The sequence below is a fragment of the Polypterus senegalus genome, chromosome 11 (genome assembly GCF_016835505.1).
Source record: "Polypterus senegalus isolate Bchr_013 chromosome 11, ASM1683550v1, whole genome shotgun sequence".
Taxonomy (NCBI): domain Eukaryota; kingdom Metazoa; phylum Chordata; class Cladistia; order Polypteriformes; family Polypteridae; genus Polypterus; species Polypterus senegalus.
Genome location: NC_053164.1, coordinates 148,284,240 through 148,308,335, shown reverse-complemented (window position 1 = coordinate 148,308,335; position 24,096 = coordinate 148,284,240). Strand labels below are relative to the sequence as shown.

General features: G+C 37.4%; 1 protein-coding gene across 2 annotated transcripts in view; it reads right to left on the bottom strand.

Annotated features, from left to right (window-relative positions):
• rap1b (RAP1B, member of RAS oncogene family) overlaps positions 1–24,096 on the bottom strand; it is a 176,997-nt gene that overhangs the window by 59,712 nt on the left and 93,189 nt on the right. The window lies entirely within an intron of this gene.

Here is a 24,096-nt window from a genome sequence, read left to right as displayed (position 1 = left end):
TAATTAGTATTTTCTAAAGACTGTAATTGAATTTTACATGTAAAACTATTACAGCATTCTGAGCCTGGATTCATTGGAAAAATTTTGTACTAAAATAAACTGAAAGGAATTTAACTAAATACTGTTCTAGTTTTTATCTGTGATTGTGTTAGCAAGGACAATTGCAAAACTAGTGAAGAGAAATAATTTAATTTAATGGAGTAGTAATTACACTGAATCTTAACACCATGAGTGATGATTAGATCTAATTTATAACTGAGAGCAACTCAGACCTTTAACATATTAAAGAGTTTGGACGGCAAGTAAAACATTGGTTATTCTCACATAAATGTGAAAATTAAAATCACTTCAACAATATGTACTCGTAATTATTTAGCTAGGTCAGATAAAAAGGTTGCTGAATTAAATTATGAATAATGAATATGGCCCAGGAGATCTGTTAATTAGTACAACAGATGTTCTTGACTAGGTTTAAATATGAACATCGCACAGGATATGAAATCACTAAAATATTAGGAGATGATGTAGAGTTCGGTATAATAATTTCATGTGCAATTCCTCAAGAAGGAATTCTTGACTCAGTTTACAAAAAGTTATTTAAAAAAAAAAAATCCCATGTTACTTCCATCAAAAGGATTGGCATCAGTATTGATTAGCAAAGATTTTAAGATAGACAGATCTGACTTTAGTGTAAATAAATATTAAGTTCCTCTTGAACACCCCAGATTACTTACAAAAATATCATTAACGTAGACATGCACTGAATACTTCACTGACACCAAGAGAGTCCAACTTAAGTCTGAGTGTTATAAATCTTGGCGCTTGGGAGAAATTCCACTTGAACTGCTGTGTTTACACAGGAATTATAAATGTGTAGCATCACAGAACCTCCACTGATGAGCATTTCTCAACTTCAGACTTTCTGCTGAATACTAATTCTAGGTCCAAATTGTTGACTTGGTACCAAAAAATTATCCCATCTGTCAACCAATCATCCTGCGACTGGCTTATCTGTATTAGGACAGTGGGACCTGGAGAGACTAAAGCTGAATCAAAAAATGGCTATTTATGTAACAAATCGAGCCAAATTAAACAAAATGAATCAACACAATTTTCAGTTTTTCTATTATAAAATGAATGAACCATGCCTACTGATTAAAAACTGTATTTTACTCTTTTCTAATGTTTGTCATGTTTGACACCTCAGCATTTATCTTTGTGACTTTTTCTAGCAATAGCACATCATCTTCCAGCTTATGGTGCAAGCATCACCGCAGCCTGAGCTCACAGCTACTTTTCCTGCTAGTGCCATAATAATCAGATTTCACCCTGCAAGGAAGATACCTGACTGAACTATAGAACTAGAAAGTATTATTTTTCTTCGGGATTCACATAATCCTGGAGTTTTTTCATTCCTATCTTTTCTGTTTAAGCTTTTACATGTGTTTAAATTTATACAGTGATAACTTTCAATTGAGTGGCTTGTGAAGGAGCTTGTATAATGATGGGAACAGATTTTAAAGTTACTGCTTCCCAAGTTTATATGGATGTAATGAAAATTTCTCCGTGACAAATGCTTTTAACTCAGTGAATGATGGGTTACCCATGCTAGAAAACATTCTTATATTGTAAATTTTGTGTTATGGACATGAAGTCTTGGTCTTTTACTTTATAGTACAGAACATCCAGTGGACCCAAGGCCACATATTAAAGGACAGTCAACAATAGGCAGAGTGGATTCCTTCATCACTCGGATAATTCCTGGCAATGTTTTGGTGATCAAAGACTACAAAGTGCAATATGAGAATAAAATCTATCAGTCAGTCATTTTCTAACCCACTCAGTCCTAAGCAGGTTCATGGTGGGTGCTGGATCTTATCCTAGCTAGCATAGGGAAAAAAGCAGGAACAAACCCAACGGCAGTCCACTGCAGGGAAAACAATCACATATACACACTCGAGCCAATTCAGTATCATCAGTCCACCTAAACTACATGTCTTTGGACTGTGGGATGTAACCAGAGCACATGGACAAAATCCATGCAGAGACAAGGAGAACATGCAAACTCCACAAAGGGAGGACGCGGAACCTGGTCTCCTTACTGCAAGGCAGCAGAGCTACCATTGGAACACCTTGCCCCCCAATAAAACCTGTTACTTTTATAATTTTTATACAGTTACTATTTTTGTTTTTTTACTGGACAGTTTAAATAATGACCAAATCCTACCCAGACTATCAAAACCAGGCTTACACGTTAAGGTTATGATTTCAACCTGAATGTACACACTGCTAAATAATACTGCTGATTCCTAAACTTTAACAGAAATGGCAAACTGGCCATATGTCGACACAATGGACTCAAATCTGCCTACTTGCAGAAGGTACCAGGTAATGCAAAATTGTTCAGAAGGGCCATGGTGCCACCATCCAATATACTTAGCCAAAGTGGCTCATACACACACAGAGTAACATATACAGTAGAACAGTTATTCATTTTAGACTTCCATGTAAATCAAAGATTGGTAATGCGGTTAAAATTTGTTAAGTTCAGAGTCTGATTATATTATGTTAAAAAGTTGAGAAAAAGTGCATTTAAGCATGATGTCTCAGGAAACAACGATAACTTCAAAAAAATTGACCTATGCATACAAAAAAACTCACACTCAAATTTATACACGAAGATACTGTAGCTCACTGCTTGTTTGCTGTATCAGAGTACATGCTAGATGAAGAGAAAGACATGCGCACACACACCCCAGACCTGTAAAAGGCTAACATGCACAGAGACATTAAGCATCCTTTGTACCCAATCTATTTCTGCAGCTTCTTTACCTCATCTGACCCAATGTGCTTACTTTGAAATTTTAAGAAATTAAGTTGTTTACTTCATTCAATTCACTCTACATTTATTTGTGTATGTGATAAATGTAAGTTTATGTACTTGATTACAATTGATTGTACTGTGCAGTACTACACTGTAAAATCTTCTGCTGAAGGACTTCCTCTGGAATCGATAAGGTGAACTGACAGAGAAGTACTGTATTGACTAATCCATAACTAGCCAGTTTCAACTAACCACATAGATAGGTTGCAACTTTATAAATTCCAGAAGAGAGCAAGTTATTTCTATAATAACAAAATGCCTCTACAGTTTGTTTATACACATTGTTGTATATCTGTTGGGGAAGAGGCATCAAACATTTTTTGTTCAGACAAAATTGAAATAGCATGGTGGAAAATTCAAGGATATACATGTATATTTCATACTGACATTTTTAGCCTGTAACAATAGCAGTGCAATGGAAGAAAATTATCTATATCTGCTTGTTATTACTTATTTTTCAAAACAACATCTTAAATGTTTTGTACACTTATTTTACATACTGTAGATGTAAAGTATGCTGTTTAAGTGACATTTTCTGGGTTGCCCTCAAAACCTTTATCCTCCACTCTCCATTGTCACAGGCATTCTTTGGAATGAGACCCATTCCTTTCACATCATCTGATACGGCCATCAACTTTATCTTCTTTAGTCTAACAACCTCAATCTCCTTATCTCAGTACACCTCTTCACCCACTTTTCTTCAGCCTCTCTCTCCACATACACAAACCACCTCAATTTTTCCTCCCCAGTATAACACCTATTGCCTACTCACCAATGTGCATGTATAATTAATTTTAAGAAATTGAGGATGATGGCTTTATAATGGTTTAAACTATAAAATAAAAAGTGTGGACTTTTTCAATATGTTTACATCTGTTGCTATTAAAACTTTCCACGAGAAACACTTAATTTTTATTAGCTGCTCAGTACTATTCATGACTGAAGTGCTACTCTTTAGGCCATCTCTCCATAAACAAAATGTGTGTAGGCCACAGTGATGCATAATTATTGTAAATATGTTTTGACAATACAAGGATTCTAGTGGTTCACGTCAGAGAAGATACCTTCTAGCCTAGTCTTTTATAGTGTGGGTTTCTTTAATGTCTACTCTATAGCTGTTTTTTGTAAGTGCAATAGTGCAGCACAAGCGCCTTACCCAACAGAGCTTCACATACAGTGGGTATAGAAAAAGAATCCCTCCCTTCAAAATAATCACATTTTGTTGATTTGCAGCCTGAAATGAAGACACAAACAAGAAATGTATGTAGCTGTATTTACTCAATGCAACCTGTTTCAGCCAAGTGAATGATACAATAGCAACAGCAAATAAATAAAAACAATCACTGAGACGATGAAAGGAAAGTGTCAGTACTTTGCGGGACCACCTTTTGTTTTCATTATATCATGAGTCTATTGAGATACTTCTCTACCAACTTTGCTCATGTAGACCGTGCAATATTTGCCCACTGTTTTTTTACAGGACTACCCAAACTCAGTCAAATTGAATGGTGACTGTTGGTGGACTGCAATCGTCAAGGCATTCCACTGATTTTCAATAGGGTTTAAGCCTGGGCTATAACTAGATCATGCAAGGACATTCACCGGTTTCTACTTCAGCCACTGTGTGGTCAAATTTGCTGTGTACTTTGGGTTATTTTTATTGACTATTTTCTGGCATAGGGTAGCAGGATTTCCTCAAGAATTTGAGGATATTTTACCCCATCCATTTTTCCTTCCATCTTGACAAATGCCCGAAGCTCTGCTGCAGAGAAACGCCTCACAACAGGATGTTACCACCTCCATGATTTACTGTTGGTATGGTGTTCTTTGGATGGTAAGCTGTATTGGCTTTCCACCTGATATACCATTTGGTGTTGATGCTAAACAGTTTGATTTTGGTCTCATCTGACCACTTTTTTCCCCCCCATTTGGCATCAGTATCTTCAAGGTTGTGTTTTGATTCAGCTCAAGCAAGATTTAATGTGTCCTTTCTTGAGGAGTAGCTTTTTTTTTTGCAACCCTCCCTTACAAACCACATTTGTGATATTGTTGTCACATGCACACAATGACCACTTCTTTGCCAAAAAATTCTTGTAACTGCTTCAAAGTTGCCATAGGCCTCTTGGTAGCCTCTTTGACTAATTTCCTTCTAGCTCTTCCATCTACTTTTGCGGGACAGTCTGATCTGGAAAGGGTCCTAGTAACACCAAACACTTTCTACTTCTTGCTTATGGACTTTACTGTGCTTCTTGGGACTAATAAGCCTTTGATTTTTTTATATCCATCTCCTACCCTGTACCTGGTCAACAACTTTATTCCCGAGATCTTTTGACAGTGCCTTGCCACCCATAGTTGATTGTTTGCTTTCAGTTGCACTTTCAAGCAGTGGAATGCTCTAGGAATAGCTGTTTTTATGCTGAACCAATCAGAATTATTACAGTTGATCACGGATGGAACAAAGTCAGATTGGTGTGCAATGTAGAAAGTGATTAGTTACACCTGATTGAATTTACAAACATTTTTTGGAGGGGTGTGATCCTTTAACCATCTCAGTTGTTTTTTTTTTTTTTGTCTGAACTGTTGCTATTAGATCTTTCACTTGGCGGTTACGTTGCTTTGACCAAATACAGATGGAACACTTTTGTTTCTTAATTATTTCAATTCAAGCTGTAAAACAACAAAATGTGAATATTTTTAAGGCGGTTGATTCTTTTCTATACCCATTGTAAGACATATGCTACCGGAAACAAAAAACAGAAGAGCAAAAAAGTCAGAAAACTGTCAGTAACCATGATTTCCCTGGTGTTTTGTGAAAACCAGAACCCATAAAAAAAAATCCAAATCCTTTCAAACTGGTTTCATGCCCAATAAAGATCTGTAGAAACACTCACTTTCTCCTGAATTTTACTGACTACTGTTACAGCTTGAAGTAATGGTATTGTGGGCTCTGTTGCTATGTTTTATAATTTCTTTTTAAACAAATGCCTATTTTCCTTACTAAAAAAGGAAAAATTATCCTACGGAATTGACATTTAACATGGTTCTCTTCACAATCATCGCATTTATCAACAATGTAATAAGGAAACCCCAATGTACTCACTGGTTACATTCAGCCACCAGCCAGGGAAAACTGCCAAACTACACTGAAACCACTATCACTTCCTCTTGTATGATGTCAAAATGTTCCAAATCCTTTTGTCTATGTTGCTTTCTCTTACAATGAATTTGTGCTGCATTATTTCACAAAGGTCTCCCATGCTTGTATTACAGATGCTACTTATTTTGAGCTTTTGATATTAGACTCCTTTTGACTAAGTACATAGTTAATTTAATTTAAAAATTAGGAGATCAACTTACCAAGGTCTAACACATTATACATATTATAATACGTATGCATGTATATGTATTTTTTGTACATGTATATGTATGTTTTTTTTGTATTGACAAAATCATGTTGTATCATAATATCATGTAGCATAAAGAATCAGTCTGGTGCCATTTTGTTAAAATCAGGCAGTAAACATTCATGTGTGCCTTTCTGCTGCTATAGTCACTAGTTAGTTCATCAACAAGAAGTGAACTAATACTGAAAGTGGATCCAAATGTCAGTTTAATGATGCTGCCAGAGATAATGTCCCATAAATGATGCAGTAGGCCACTGGGTGTTCAGTCCTGTCTACACATTCTTTAGTTGTATTTGTTGAAATGTTGGGGCATTTACTGTAAAACTGCCAAATATTTTTCTTTCACAAACTAAATGTTTATAATGTTAGATATTTATGTTGTGTATTTGCTGTGCTGCCCATCTAAGATAGGCTGCAATCTAAGAAATCAATATAGGCCTCAGCGTTAACTTTTGCAGAGCATCATCTATTGGAATGTATTTTGTAATATGTAGTAATAAAATGCATTGCATTTGTCATTACAACAGATGGCACACAACAAACATCCATCTCAATAAAAGGTTAAGTGTCTGTCAACAATGAAGCTTAAAGTTCTTTACAAAAGGAAATAAAAGAAAAGTTAATATAAAACATAAATAAGATTAGGAAATATTATACAGTATGTAAGAAATAAAAAGGTACAGTCAAATGGCCAGGAAGATGGGTGAGAGAAAAAAAAAATCTAAAGGGGTTCCAAGGCAAAAAGACTGCCCAGTGGCAGTGGCATTCTAGCTAACATAGATGTTCTAAATCAGTCCTTATGGTTTTCAGGCTTCACATGGAAGAAATTGAAGATGATGATGGTCCTGAGGACATCTGTGGCACCCGCGCCATTGAATCCATAAACAAAGATGGCAGCATGGTACCTTGATCAGGTGGTGGTGCCGCAGATAACCACCACAGAAGAACCGGAAAAGACAGCAGAGAATAGTACAGATTAGAAGGGTGGCAGAACCCAGGGGAAAATACTTCAATTCTCATATAGACTAATAGGGATGCAACTGAAATGTAACCACAAAACAGCCATTTTAAAATGCTTTCCCCCTTTTAAAATTGTTCCTACTGTATTACCCTGGCAAATGTCTATTGGTACAATTTTCTAAGTTTTAGCTGCATAACAGCAAAAAGCCGCCTCATCACTTCTTTTCAGATTGGCTCTTGGAATTATAAGCAGACCTTCTTTTGAAGATATGAGGTTATGACATGGAGTGTAAGAGGACAGGAATTCCAAAATATAGATCAGAGCGAGATTATTTACGGCTTTGTAAACCATTAGTAGTATTTTGAAAACAATTCTAAGTGACACAATTAACCAATGTAACAAACGCTTCTACTGGCGAGATGTGCTCAGATTTTCTTTTTGTAGTTATGATTCTTGCTGCTACATTCTGCACTAACTGTAACCAATTGATGTCCTTCTTAGGTAGTCCTATAAGGAATGCATTACAGTAATCTAGTCGACTGAAAACTAAAGTGTGAACTCATTTTTTAGTGTCTTCTAAAGTTATGGGAGGTCTAACTTTAGCTATATTCCTTAAGTGAAAAAATGCAGTCCTAGTAATCCGAATTAATATGCGATTTAAAATTTAGGTCAGAGTCAAAAGTTACACCTAAATTCTTTACGTCCGACTTGAATTTAAACCGAACGGATCAAGTTTATTTCTAATGCCAACACTATATATTGCTCCTCCGCCATTCTAAAACACAAGTAGGACACAGGATCAGAGAGCTAAGAGCATCAGATGATCACCTTGTGCTTTGAGATAAAAGATGGAGCATCCCAAACATCTGTAGTAATACTTTTTTTTGTCATGTACCATCTGTTGGAATGACAGACATAGCAAGCAGACAGAAACTGAGATACACAGACACATTTTTATTAAAGTGGACTTACTGACATACAATCTATGCTATGAATGTGGACCCCAAATGCAGTAACAGGGACACTGTGCTGTAAACATGGTGCAGTCCTTCGAATGAGACATAAAAGTGAGATCCTGACTCTCTGTGATCATAAAATATCCCTGGGCATCCTTCATAAAGAGTAGGGTGTATCCCGGTGTTCTGGCTACATTGCCTAACACAGCATAGCCTTTCTGGTTCCCCAACCATTCTGTGTCTCTAATTGGCTAACTATCTCTCACCTCTTCACCACCTAACAGCTACTGTGTGGTGAATGTACTGGTGCAAAATGGCAGCTGTTGCATCATACAGGTGGATGCTGCACATTAGTGGTGGACGAAGAGGATCCCCATCGACTATGTAAAGAGCTCTGAGTAGTAAGAAAAGCGCTATATAAATGCAAGGAATTATTATTATTGTTCTCTTTGAGGAAAACATCACTTTCCACATGTAATCAAACAGAAGCATATCCTTATACTTCGAGAATTCCAGCCCTCTCCTGAAAAGACGATTTGTAATTAAAACAGAAGCATATTTCCTCAACTCCTAATCCAAGTTGTGGCTGTCTCCAAGCTGGGATCCCCAATCACTATGTGAAGCACTTTGAGTAGTGAGAAAAGCACTATATTAATATAAAATAATTATTCATTATTAATTTCTACTTTAGTTTGAATAGTTTTTGGAAATATGTATGCTAAAGATGAAGTCAAACTGTAACAGACGACTGCAACAGTTTGATAGATTGCCTGGGATTGATAAGCCATTTGTGAATCACTTACCTTCAAACCTTTTTGTATTTGATCAAATAAAGAGATAAAGCTTATCCTCATCACTCAAAATTTCATTATTTCAGTTTCACAAACAACAGAATTGAAAAAAAAAAAAAGATATCTTTTGTACCTTGAACAGTCACGCTGTTTGATGTGCAGAGTATTTCAAATAGGAACTACAAATCACTTACTACAATTATATAAAACTTACATGTGCATTAAATATAATGGTTTTTCTGTGGTGTAAAATAAAGGTGGCAATGCTTCTTTCTGTTAGACAACATCTTCACAACTAAAAGAAGGGACATCATATAGATGCATAAACCTATCTGCGGGGATCAAGGCTACATAAAGCATTATTGCTGTAATACAGATAAATCATAAATAAGGTTAAAATTGTTAAACCTTATGCATTACATTATGTTGCTTTTATTTATTCATCATATCCCTAAGGCGCCAGGCAAACAGTTTCACATGGATACCCTTTTGGTGCTCAGTAGGTGTGGAGTAGGAGACTAGACAATGGTAGGAGAGAGCAAAGGACAATTGGTAATTTCCAGATCTACTGTCAGCGGTCTTACATCCAGGATACACATCTGATGCAAGGTTCAAATAAACTGCAAAGAAGTGACAATAAAATAAAACAAATGATCAAATATACCCTTTTTAGCAGATTTGCTGAGATATGTAATCAGCTACAGTAAACAGTGGTACAAATGTAAGGTTCAGACTATATTTGGATATCCATATATAAAAGGTTAACTGAATGTTTATAATTTGCTGAAGGTTTGGAGACAGCTGTTTCCTGGGAAATGACACTGATTCTCAAAGGCAATTTCTCCAATAGTTGTCTATGTGGGACTGACTTAATCTCCCAAAAAAAACCCACTTTTTTCCACTAGCTGAAAAAGCTGTGTGCTCCAAAATGCAGCCTCACACATATATTGACTATATATAATGTAAGTGTAAGGGAAATGCTTAAACAGAATAGATTTGCTAAGCAATTCTAAAAAGCACTAGGATTTTTGCACTGAACTCCTGCAGCGTACAGACATTTAAATCACATTAGTGTAAGTTTTGCTAAGTTAGTAGTATTGTTATGTGTACCAAGTACTGTGAAATTCTTTACTTGCACGTCCAACCAACACAGTGTCATTCTTAAAACTGCTTGCTCTAATACTTAGGGAAAATTAATCTCAATTCAGCAGGTCATTGTAGCCATTTATAAAACTTACTGATGCAAATGAAAATGAGGCTGGTGACATGAGGGAATGGGGATTACCTCTGGTGTGTGCGGCAACATTTGTGCAGCAGAACCACATAAATTAATTATTGAATTATTAATTCAATAAATTTTCTTTTTTGAAAGGAAGCTACCATTTTCATATGATTCAGGTTTATGGCAGGTATCTGCAAAAGCATTAATAAAGATCTTCCCAAAAATACTCTCAACAGGGAGAGGAGACTTATTGAAGAAGATGCCTTTGATGTAAAACACAAACCAAAATATGCTAGGATTTTCAAAATGTAGTTTGATTAAAAACCTTTCAAGTTTCATTTCTGTTTGTCTCGCTTCTGCAGAATTATGAATTCTCTCCTAAGAGAACTAATACTTGCAATGTATTTGCTTTCATAGACACAGGTACTTTATGCCATTCTAAAATTTTCAATGATATATTCATATTATTGGAATATGTATCTTCTATAGATAGATAAATGTACTTTACTTGTCCCCATAGGGAAATAACTTTACAGAGGCCAGAAGGAAAGAAAGAGAAATATATAAATAATAAAACAATAATCCCCTAAACACACATAAGAATTTCTGGCTTAGATAGTGGGGAACTACTGTAATAAATAGTGGGGTTATAGGTAGCAGTAAGATAGTGAGACCTGTCCACGTGTTCATTTGAAGGCGTTAACATTTGTATAAAGCGGGTACAACTTGCTGTGTTCGAAAAAGGAACATGTCATTAAACTCATCTCTTTTGTTATAGAGTTTAAAAAAAAGACAGCAGGAGAGATTCATTACTGTACTTGCAGCTTCTTCTACTCTGCGTACTTCTAAGCACCACATTAACACCAGATAAATACTTTATTAAATACTAGCTGATTACCCAGTGGCTTCACTCACTGAGTGCAAGGGAAAAAAAATAAAAATGTAGTATTTATAAAATAAGTTATTAAGTAGTAAAACATTTTGATAAAAGAATTTGAATATCATATAAGAAGCGTATAAATTATTAAACAGTAAAAAACATTTCCATAAGAGAATTTGAATGATATATAAGAAGAGTATAAATTATTAAAACAATAAAACATTAACATTTAAGAAGTGAAGATACACTGAGTACTACTGCAGTGGTATCGGGTAAACTACCTGCTCGACAACCTTGCACTACGTGCCTGTGATTTAAGAGAAAAATTATTCTGAGAAATGTGGACGCTGCCCTTCCGTGCTTAACGGACAGAAGGTCCAAACAATTCCCAAGTCCAATACTTTACTTGAAGAGGTACGTGCATCTTTTTAGATGTAAACCCTCCATCTTCTTAAAGGAATTCATCACAAAAGCAACCTTGAATTTTGCGGGGTTTTAGTGACCCCGAACTCACCTTAAGGGACAGTAAGTAGCCGTGCACCGTAATTTACCAAGAGAGTCATGCTTCGATAGCGCCGATTACACTCATTCGCCAAGATTTCCACTGTCCAAGGAGCCGACGGGACACATGAAGTGTCACAAACAATGCAAGAAGAGAGGACGCTGCCCGAAACTGCGAAGGTGTTGACCCGGCGGAGCAGCCCGACATTCCGCACCTCCCAGTGTCCACTTTGTTATCACGAACCCCGTTCCACTGAAGGCATTGTTTACAGCTCGGCGCAGTTAAAAAGCAGAAAGACGCAAAGCTGTTTTCTTCATCTCTTCTATCAAGTACTGCCAATTAAAAAAAAAAGTTACAATGTGGCAGTTTCCGTGACAGTCACTTGGACAAATAAAACAAAACTTCTCTGTCCGAATGCGCCAGGCGGCAGACAGCTCAGCGGGAGTCCAGAGAGGAGGGCTGGGAGAGGGCGACGCGGGGCGCACTTCTGTGGGATAGAGCGAGTTTTTGTTTACTTCTTTTCAAAATCAGTAAAATAACTCTCACACAAATAACAATTAGTAAAGACGATATAAAAATATAATAGTTCCTGTATTATAATATGTTCTGAGGTCATACGCAATTTCTGTTTTGCACGGTCATACGCAATTTCTGTTTCGCGCAGTCATACGCAATTTCCGTTTCGAACAAGAAAAGAATTGTATATATAGATGCTTAGATCTAGTGTGTTTACTCCCCCACTGTAGCTCTCAGGAACCTATAACTTCACATTCCTTGCCACTGCTGATTCATATCTCTCCAAAAACTGCCACATTGTTTCAACATTTACCAATGCTCAAGCCAGTCAGCTGTAGCAAGGGTGTGCAAATGATTTAGCATAGCCTCAGATTTTAAAATATAGCTCTCTCATCTGATAGTTGGATACTAGGGAGAAGTGGCTAGCAACACAGCAAGAAAATGATTAATTACAAGCTGGCATTCTTTCTCAAGCAGCATGGGCTTATATCCAGCCTGAGTATATCGTGAAGATTTGCTTCACTAAGACTAAATCAACACTAAATCACAGCTGTCCAAACATTTACTGTATCTTTGTTAATATCAAGCATACAACATACAAAAAACAAACAATGAAGGAGTGAAAGAGAAGTCATCTTTAAACATTTTTCATTTTAGGCATTAGTTACATACAGTATTTTGATTATTCAAAATTAATGAACTTTTTGTCGACTTTAAAACATGTTATAATTATTCAATGACTGACAGATTTAAAGACATTTATTTCATAGGTTGGCTCAGGTCAGCATCAGTTAAACTTAGGTTCCTTCTCTTCAATCACCCACAGTCTCAAGGATCCTTAGCTACAAGAATTAGTCTTTTCTTGGTTTCCACTAAGTCTTATCAATTTTCTTTGGTTCCCACATATTCTTACTAACAGAGTAAATATACATCTAATCTGTCTCTCATTCCATTTTTAAAATAAATGTATCGGTTTTACCTCACTACATAATTTACTACCTCAAGATCAATCTTTTGTCTCAATTATGCATTCATGCTACTTTATTCAGTGACACCTCTATCACCCAATGGACAAGTTTCACCTTAATACAGTGCCAAGTCTCACACATCTTCTATAGAATATTCCATTCTATGCTGTAGAGGCTTTTTAACACAAGAATCCCTGAAGGCAACGAAAAAAATGTAATTCCAGGCCACCTTAAATTCTTTTGCAATCAGCACATGCAGCCTGCTACCCCATCTCCCACCAACATCATTTATTTATATAGCACATTTTCATACAAACAGTAGCTCAAAGTGCTTTACATAATAAAGAATATAGAGAAAAGCCAAGCAAAATGACACCTTTTATTGGCTAACTAAAAAGATTACAATATGCAAGCTTTCGAGGCAACTCAGGCCCCTTCTTCAGGCAAGCTGGATTCTGCACATACTGGTGGTTTAAGTGGCTCCTCACTTTCTAAGTGAAGTGCGGTCATGATCACCATCATCTAATACTGCAAAGCCTAATAAGATACCATATTACTAGAGACTGTATAGCTAAAATAAATTCCAAAGCAGAATGCCAGCATGTAACAGTTATATATATTAAAGAACTTTTATATGGTAATTTATGTACAAACCGGATTCCAAAAAAGTTGGGACACTATACAAATCGTGAATAAAAACTGAATGCAATGATGTTGAGGTGCCAACTTCTAATATTTTATTCAGAATAGAACATAAATCACGGAACAAAAGTTTAAACTGAGAAAATGTATCATTTTAAGGGAAAAATATGTTGATTCAGAATTTCATGGTGTCAACAAATCCCAAAAAAGTTGGGACAAGGCCATTTTCACCACTGTGTGGCATCTCCCCTTCTTACAACACTCAACAGACGTCTGGGGACCGAGGAGACCAGTTTCTCAAGTTTAGAAATAGGAATGCTCTCCCATTCTTGTCTAATACAGGCCTCTAACTGTTCAATCGTCTTGGGCCTTCTTTGTCGCACCTTCCTCTCTATGATGCCCCAAATGTTCTCTATAGGTGAAAGATCTGGACTGCAGACTGGCCATTTCAGTACCCGGATCCTTCTCCTACGCAGCCATGATGTTGTGATTGATGCAGAATGTGGTCTGGCATTATCTTGTTGAAAAATGCAGGGTCTTCCCTGAAAGAGATGGCGTCTGGATGGGAGCATATGTTGTTCTAGAACCTGAATATATTTTTCTGCATTGATGGTGCCTTTCCAGACATGCAAGCTGCCCATGCCACACGCACTCATGCAACCCCATACCATCAGAGATGCAGGCTTCTGAACTGAGCGTTGTCTTTGTCCTCTTTGGTCCGGATGACATGGCGTCCCAGATTTCCAAAAAGAACTTCGAATCGTGACTCGTCTGACCACAGAACAGTCTTCCATTTTGCCACACTCCATTTTAAATGATCCCTGGCCCAGTGACAACGCCTGAGCTTGTGGATCTTGCTTAGAAATGGCTTCTTCTTTGCACTGTAGAGTTTCAGCTGGCAACGGCGGATGGCACGGTGGATTGTGTTCACTGACAATGGTTTCTGGAAGTATTCCTGAGCCCATTCTGTGATTTCGTTTACAGTAGCATTCCTGTTTGTGGTGCAGTGTCGTTTAAGGGCCCGGAGATCACCGGCATCCAGTATGGTTTTACGGTCTTGACCCTTACGCACAGAGATTGTTCCAGATTCTCTGAATCTTCGGATGATGTTATGCACAGTTGATGATGATAGATGCAAAGTCTTTGCAATTTTTAAGCTGGGTAACACCTTTCTGATATTGCTCCACTATCTTTCTGCGCAACATTGTGGGAATTGGTGATCCTCTTCCCAACTTGGCTTCTGAGAGACACTGCCACTCTGAGAAGCTCTTTTTATACCCAATCATGTTGCCAATTGACCTAATTAGTGTTTATTGGTCTTCCAGCTCTTCGTTATGCTCAAATTTACTTTTTCCAGCCTCTTATTGCTTATTTTTGGGATTTGTTGACACTGTGAAATTTTGAATCAACATATTTTTCCTTTAAAATGATACATTTACTCGGATTAAACGTTTGATCTGTCATCTACGTTCTATTACAAATAAAATATTGACATTTACCATCTCCACATCATTGCATTCAGTTTTTATTCACAATTTGTATATAGTGTACCAACTTTTTTGGAATCCGGTTTGTACATAATTTCTAGTCTAAAAATAAATCAAGGAATTTCTTATGCCATACCTGTAATGATCAGTGCACAAACAAAGCAAATGACAAAGCTAAACATGCATTCTAGTCCCATGAAGGAATTGACTTATTCTCCTATCGACACACAATCTTAAGGGGATTATAATACTGTTTGGGTTCAATTTGTCTTAATGAAGAACTGTATGCATTTTTAAGGTAATTGACTCTAGAACACTATCTTTGCAATATGAATTTAGCAAAACAGTTCACAACTGCAATCTTATAGAGATTCTCTTTTTTTCTCCATTTCTTTTTAGTACAGGACAGACTTGTCAAGGACCCTATACCACTGAATGATGTACAGCATACAGGCTTTAAATGCATTTTCACCTCTTGTTCTAATGACGCCTATATTTAGTGCAACAAAGAAAATATACTGCAGATATTTCATAATGAGAATTCTCAAACACTGTATTGGCATGGCTGAATTCCAAGAAGTATACACATGTCTAACAAAGTAATTGCAGTATTAATTTAAGCATGTGCTTTGTCTTCTGCCAGATAACTCTAAGACCATGAAAGCAATAAACTTAATAATGTGAAACTAGGGGGCTGAGCCTCTGCTCACTTTGCTCGCCAATCTCTGGGGGCGGTCACTGGGCGCCCACTATCTCGTGGTTCGGCCGCTTGAAGGGAGTCAGGGCACTCCTCAGAGAAAGAAAGAGTATTTAAAAAGATGGGATATAGAAGAGTATGCAGGGTATGGGAGGAAGATGGTCTGGTTCTTAGTTATTATACACAGAAAATCAGTTACTTGAGTATTTTACTACAACTGTCTATTTTGAATACCAATTAATAATAAAACACAATAAAAAGTAAAAGAGTAAAACGAAATACAATGTAATAAAAAGTAAATAAAAAATGAAATTACATTAATGCCGCATCAAAAACAATATTATGAATTACTTTATCCTCTAACTTACATGCGATAAACGTTGCTTTTTGCATTTCTGTTCACATATTATATGGGATATTTTTCTCTTTTTCATTTATTGGATTATTCTTTGTTCATTTTCTTTTTATCGATGTTCATGATTAGCTCTTGCCACTCTTTTTCTATCGTGATCTAAAATTCAACGTTCTTGAATAAATAATTTGCCTTGCCAATATAACATACCGTACTGCACTGACAGGCGCGTTAGCAGCACTAAGTGCATTGTGGGTTGATATGGAGAGAGAATGTGTGCAGCAGGAATAATAATTAGGTGCAGGGTGTGGAGGGGACATTTTATTATATCTAATTTAGAGTTTTTTTGGCTTTATCAGCATGGCAGCAGGGATAGTCAGGATTTTAAATGAAGGTATGGTTATACAGAAAAATTTGACAAACATAGCCACTCTGTGGTAATACCTCTATTCTGTGGGAAAGGAGTACTATACCAACATTTGTTTGATCTCAGCAGCCAGGGAATTTTCTTCCTTTTTTAAAATACTCTGAATACTAGAACACATTTTCTGAATATAGTAATGTATGTTGATTGTTCTTCTCCAAAATGGAATTGTCTTTCTCTGACAAGTGCCTAGTAGTCCTCAGATTTCAACTCGGATAGATTTCAACCATAATTAAAATTTATGGCTATAATGAATAAAAAAAGACAATAATAAATTATTTAAATTATATACAAGGATCATGATAGTGTTTGAAAGCATGCTATATGGTTTTAGAAAAGTGGCTTTAATTACTGCAAAAAAAAAGTATTTTATTGAATCAAGATCATCTGTGGTGTGCCAGGTTTTTGTTTATGGTGGGCATCAGTAATGCAGTCTATCAAAATAATACAGAAGGATATAATATAGTGCAATTTAACCTTAGCAGGTTCTAAAACTGCAGGATTTCTGGTGTATGATCTGGAATCTTAATTAAAAATGTTAGATATACTAAGATTTTCCATACTATAATTCATGCAATAGGAATATATTTTAAGCTCCAAATGAATGTATGTGAAGAACTGGAGCTATATTAAAATTCCATTAAATTATCAAAACATGCAGGATAAATGTGTTTGAAAGACTTTTGTTACCTTTACTGATGCAAGTTGAACTACCAATAGTACTCCCTTTAACTCCCAAGTTTAATAAAAGATTGGCTTATAGGTTTGTCATTGTTGGTTTGGTTTCATACACCCGCTCTTTCAACATTCCCTTATCTTAGAGTGCAACTAACTACATACAAATAAATCAAGCCCATCCTTCAAAAATATATTAAATTAATAAATCAGAAATAAGTTAACTCTGTAGATTTCAGGATGAACCTATACAGCTTCCTCTCATTATTCAAATCTGAAAATCTTTATTAAAGGAATATTTAAACTGAAATTAACAGGAATTAAACTGGATCGCTAAATGCATCTTAAGAACACAGGTTTCATTGGCAAATTATGCATGCATCTTAGGCTGCAGGTGGTTTGGGGTTGTAATATTAATTGCGGTCTAAGATTAACTTCCAAATATAATGCTTACATCGACTATAACCAGTTGCATTGGGGAAAATACTGAAAAATTCAATTTCTGTTCTATATTAAAAATGCATCTTTAAGTAAAGTACTACTTTTATGACTTTGAAGCAGACTAGGAAACAAGCACTGCGACCTATAATGAGGACAACAGCTCATTTGTGATCAGTCACAAAATGTCACTTAACTTTAATTGTGAGTTTAGAAAATGTAGTTCAATATGAATGTGACTACGGTACAACTTCTTATATCCTCAAACTGTGAAGACTTGTGTCTTTAATATATTGTAAATCCTTGCCATGTAACACAATGTCTAAGAATTTTCAGACTTTGATGAATGAAGTCTCTCAGTCCTGTATCATCAAATATTTCTGTGCAATAAGTAATCAATAATTAATGATTTATATTTTGTTTCATTTGTTGACATGATCAAGTTATATATTCATGGATTGCAGTCCATCACAGATTTTGCTGCTTAACATTAAGAGTTTTTAATAGTGGTATTTTGCAAGTTTTACTATTAAGTGATAAGCCAAGGCCATTATTTTTAAATTTGCCTACATTAACCTTACAAGTATTAACAATTTTGTCCATTTGATTGTCTGGCAGAATTTTAAATCAAAAGCTACCATCCTAAATTCAGTCTCTCAGCCATCGTTAACAGAATAGCATAGATCAAGGGTTCCCACACATGCGATTGACTATTATGAAAAGCTTTTCTGAGTGGGTTAAATTGATTAGATAATAGGACAAGAATCTCTGAATATAAAAATCTGAAATACACTTCTGGCTAACAGTCACTTTTGTAGTATATGATGAGGCAGCCTTATTCACTATGATGACAAAACAAGTTCATAATTGCTGATGCTGGAATGTTATGTATATTCCTACAAGATTATGCTCATCCTCTGAACATGCAGTTTTAGAAAAAATGTATAAATTGAGCGTAGTTTTGCATTCTTTGCACCACCTTCCACTATCTATGAATCACACACACCACTGATTGATTGAATGATATGAGAAGTTGCTACAATGTATATGATGCAAAATATTCTTTTACAAATACAATATATTGAACATGTACAGCAACTATTTGCCATTTTACTAGCATGGTCCATTTTTTTTGCCATTTTACTAGCTAACAATAACAATTCCTGTCAAAAATACACATTCAAGTTTGGGGAAAAATATAGATTGGATGGAAGATTCACTGTTAAGACATAATGAGCATCTGTGGAAAAATACATTCTACAAGAGAAAAACATATGCATTAGTTTGTAAATACAGCAATAAGAATAAAAGATAGCTAACTGACAACTAAAATATGGTTTATGTCACAGGTATTTCTGCTGCATCACACTTACAGGAGACTGGGATAAAATCTCAGCTTGGTCACATTTGTGTAGTCTATACATTCTCTCTGGGCCATGCATTGGACTGGCAGCGAGTGCTGCTATCTAAGCTTATAGGAATAAGTGATATAAGATATTCATTGTAAGGAACATGGAACAGGGAATAGACTGTAGAACTAAATACATGATTGGCTCCTCAAAGAGCAGAAATTGCATAATGTATGAATAGCACATCGAGGGAGTGATCATGCTTATATGTCCAAATCTGTTACTCATGTGACTGGTAATAAATTCACTTGATTAGCGTGGGAAGGATAAGTGCATAAAAATACAGCTGGAATGGCATAATGTGTGTATGCAGCACCTAAAATTAAGGGTACATGGTAAAAATCGGTAGCACTTCCTAACAGTATGATCATGTATGAAATCAAATCTTTGATTCTGAATGTACACAGACTGCTTCATGTGCTACACTAAGAGCAAGATGTACATTATTTTTTATCAAGGCCTATCAGCATTTCACAGCTACTCCTAATGTACACAAGATACTGTTACTGCATATTTAATATGCACAAGGCAACTATTGACATAGAAAGGGCTTAGCCTTAACAGTGGTGCAATTATTCAATTATGCACCTATTCATTCGCAAGGTGCTATGTCCCTTCTTGCTCACTCAGGAACGTTAATGAACAGCATCTTCTGATGTCACCTATGTGTTGCATCAAATCTAAATAGCTCTGATATGGTGAAACAACTTGCCCACCTTCATCTGAACTTCTGACTCCCGCATTGTTTTTAGGAAGTGTTCAAAAACTAAAAAAAGATTAACTAGTTTTATGTTCTGTATGGCTTAGAGCTCTTTACTTGTGACAATCAATTTTGCAAACATGCTCCTAAACAGCCACCCCCACCCAAACTGCCATTTACATCATTATATTGACCTCTTTTGTAAGTCACTTTGGATAAAGGTGTCTGCTAAGTGAGTAAATGTAAATGTTGTTTAGCCACATATACATCAGGATGCTCTGATACCAGAAAGAGACAGGCTGCAATAAATTAAGTGATTTGAAATGGATAAATTTATCACATTTTACAAGAAAAGTAAAAGACAATTAAGGGCCGGGCCAGGTTTGTGTTTCAGTTTATAGAGAACAACCTTAAGATTCATGGTTTCCTTTTTATTTACTGGCTTCTTGAAAGATTTCCATTGTACTGTTTCATTGTTTATCAGATCCAAATGTCCCCTTGTGGCTGCCACCAACCAGCCTACCAATTTCAACAACATGGCAAGAGTGAAGCAGACCCTGACATGTTAGTCCTGGTTTAAATTTTCTGCTAATAAAATACAACATTCACAATTAGCTTCTGCCACCTCATCTTAAAGGATGTTCATGCTCCTTTACTAAAAGCCCCATTGTATCAGGTAATTTGTGTTAACTAGGTACCTTTTAGAATCAAGTATTATGCACTATACTTGCACCATATGACACTGTCAAAGTAGAACTACTAGAATATGCACAAGAAGAAAAGCCTTATTAGATTTTGATCTACTCTGCTGTAATTTTGGATGAATAAACCAAGAAATAAACAGCTACAGAAACTGGCTCTGTGCAACACTGGAAAATGGGAGAAAATGAGAATGCATAAAGTAGGAATTCTGTACATCCTAAGTTTAACAAAAACTATACATTAACACACACACACACACACACGTATACATATACACAAATACATATATATGCACATACAAAGGCAGTTGTTGCAAGGTTAGGTCTTACAAGAAAATAAAAATCATAAAACTATTACATTTTACAAAGTTAACATACCATTTCATAAATAAGACACTATGATTATATTTGCTAAATTGTTTGTGAAATACATCATTTGCTAAAGTTAGATGTTTGAGGAGGAAAAACTATCGTAAATGAGTAAATGGGTATTTATGAGACAAAACTATTTAACGTGCATAGCAAACCATACCCATAATGAAACTGTCAAGCAAAAGAAGATCACACGCCGGTATGGTTCCCTATTTACCTGACGAGGTAAGAAGGCGGTATCGAGGCAGCAGAGCCGGCGCGAAGCTAAAAGCCAAGCGTCTAGTGAGAAAGTGGAACTACAAACCTTCAGTGATCCTGGGAAATGTAAACTCACTACCAAATAAGATCGACGAACTGGCTGAATTGGTGAAAAATATGTCAGGACCAACAGAGAAGGCAGTTTGCTGTATTTTAGTGAAACGTGGCTAACAACTAACATCCAAGATGCTAACGTGGAGCTAACCAGGTTTATCACAGTTAGAGTGGACAGAGACGCAAGTACCTGCGGGAAGCAGAAAGGAGGAGGAGTCACTCTCTATGTCAATACAAGATGGTACAACTCTGGACATGTAAACGTTAAAATCTCCACTTGCTGCAGGGACATCGAACTGTTGGCCGTAAGTTTGCGTCCCTATTACTTGCCCAGAGAGTTTGGACATGTCATTGTTGTTATTGTTTACATCCCCCCTCGGGCAGACATGGAGATAGTTGGTGACATCATCCATTCCGCTGTTGCTAAGTTACAAACACACTACCCTGAGGCGCTTGTGCTAATCGCTGGAAACTTTAACCATGTGACGCTGGACAAAACATTACCTGCCTTCTCCCAGTATGTGGATTGTAACACCCGGGGAAATAGGACTATTGACGTACTGTATGCAAACGTTAAAGACGCATACAGCACCACCCTACTGCCTGCACTTGGGAAAGCAGATCATAACCTGGTTCTCCTTCAGCCACACTACAAACCAAGAGTAAGGGCACTACCTACAACCACATGCTCATTCAGGAAGTGGTCCCCTTAGGCAGAGCAGGCTCTGAGACACTGCTTTGGAACGAAGGATTGGGATATCCTGCAGGGGTCACATGGTGAGAACATTGAAGAGGTGGTTGACTGTACTATTGACTACATCAACTTCTGTATGGACATTGTAATTCCAGTAAGAACAGTACGCCGCTATGCTAACAACAAGCCATGGATTACAAGTGACATCAAGGGCCTTTTGAACCAGAAGAAAAGGGCTTTTAAAGGCAGTGATCAGCATGAGCTCAAGCGCGTGCAGAAGGAACTCCGAGTCCAGCTCAGGGCGGCAAAGGTGCACTACAGGAGAAAGCTGGAGCAGAAGTTGCAGAATAACAGCATGAAGGAAGTGTGGGATGGGATGAAGATCATCACTGGCTGCAGTTTGAAGCAGGGTGCCACCATTGAGAAAGACGTGGAGAGAGCAAACCAAATGAACAACTTCAAGAGGTTTGACCACCCTAACCCACTCTCACCTCGGAGTACTGCACCCTCCACTCATCCTTCTGCTGATATCAGCATAGAAGAGAGTTTCACCCAACCCACAATTACAGCAGCCCAGGTAAGCAGAGAGCTGAGGAGACTTTTTGCCAGAAAAGCAGCTGGTCCAGATGGGGTATTGCCACGACTGCTGAAGGCCTGCGCGTGGGAGCTGGGGAGTCCTTTACAGCACATCTTTAACCTGAGCCTGGAACAGGGGAGAGTCCCGAGGCTTTGAAAAACATCTTGCATCACCCCAGTCCCAAAGGCATCACGTTCTAGTGAGTGGAACGACTTCCGGCCTGTTGCCCTAATGTCACATGTGATGAAGACCATGGAGTGGTTGCTGCTTCACCACCTGAGGGCACAGCTCTGCCACACCCTCGACCCTCTGCAGTTCGCATACCAGTAGAAGGTGGGAGCGGAGGATGCCATTATCTACATGCTACACCGATCCCTCTCCCACTTGGACAGAGGCAGTGGTGCTGTAAGAATTGTGTTTCTTGACTTCTCTAGTGCCTTCAGCACCATCCAACCTCTGCTCCTTAGGGACAAGCTGACAGAGATGGGAGTATATTCATACCCGGTAGCATGGATCGTGGACTATTTTAAAGACAGACCTCAGTATGTGTCGTCTCAGGAACTGCAGGTCTGACATTGTGGTCAGCAACACAGGAGCGCTGCAGGGGACTATACTTTCTCCGGTCCTGTTCAGCCTGTATACATCGGACTTCCAATACAACTCTAGAATCCTGCCACGTGCAAAAGTTTGCAGGCAACACTGCTATCGTGGGCTGCATCAGGAGTGGGCAGGAGGAGGAGTATAGGAACCTAATCAAGGACTTTGTTAGATGGTGCGACTCAAACCACTTACAACTGAACACCAACAAAACCAAGGAGCTGGTGGTGGATTTTAGGAGGCCCAGGCCCCTCATGGACCCCGTGATCATCAGAGGTGACTGTGTGCAGACCTATAAATACCTGGGAGTACAGCTGGATGATAAATTGGACTGGACTGCCAATGCTGATGCTCTGTGTAATAAAGGACAAAGCCAACTATACTTCCTTAGAAGGCTGGCGTCCTTCAACATCTGCAATAAGATGCTGCAGATGTTCTATCAGACAGTTGTGGCGAGCACCCTCTTCTACGTGGTGATGTGCTGGGGAGGCAGCATAAAGAGGAGGGATGTCTCACGCCTGGACAAACTGGTGAGGAAGGCAGGCTCTATTGTAGACACGGAGCTGGACAGTTTGACATCCGTGGCAGAGCGACGGGCACTGAGCAGGCTCCTGTCAAGAATGGAAAATCCTCTGCATCCACTGCACAGGATCATCTCCAGACAGAGGAGCAGCTTCAGCGTCAGACTGCTGTCGCTGTACTGCTCCACTGACAGTATGAGGAGATCGATCCTCCCCCACAATATGCGACTCTTCAATTCCACCCAGGTGGGGTAAACGTTAATATTATACAACATTATTGTCTGTCTGTTATACCTTCATTGTTCTCGCTCTTTAATTTAATATTGTTCTTTATCCATATGCTACTGCTGGAGTATGTGAATTTCCCCTTGGGATTAATGAAGTATCTATCTATCCCATATGTACAAAATTAAC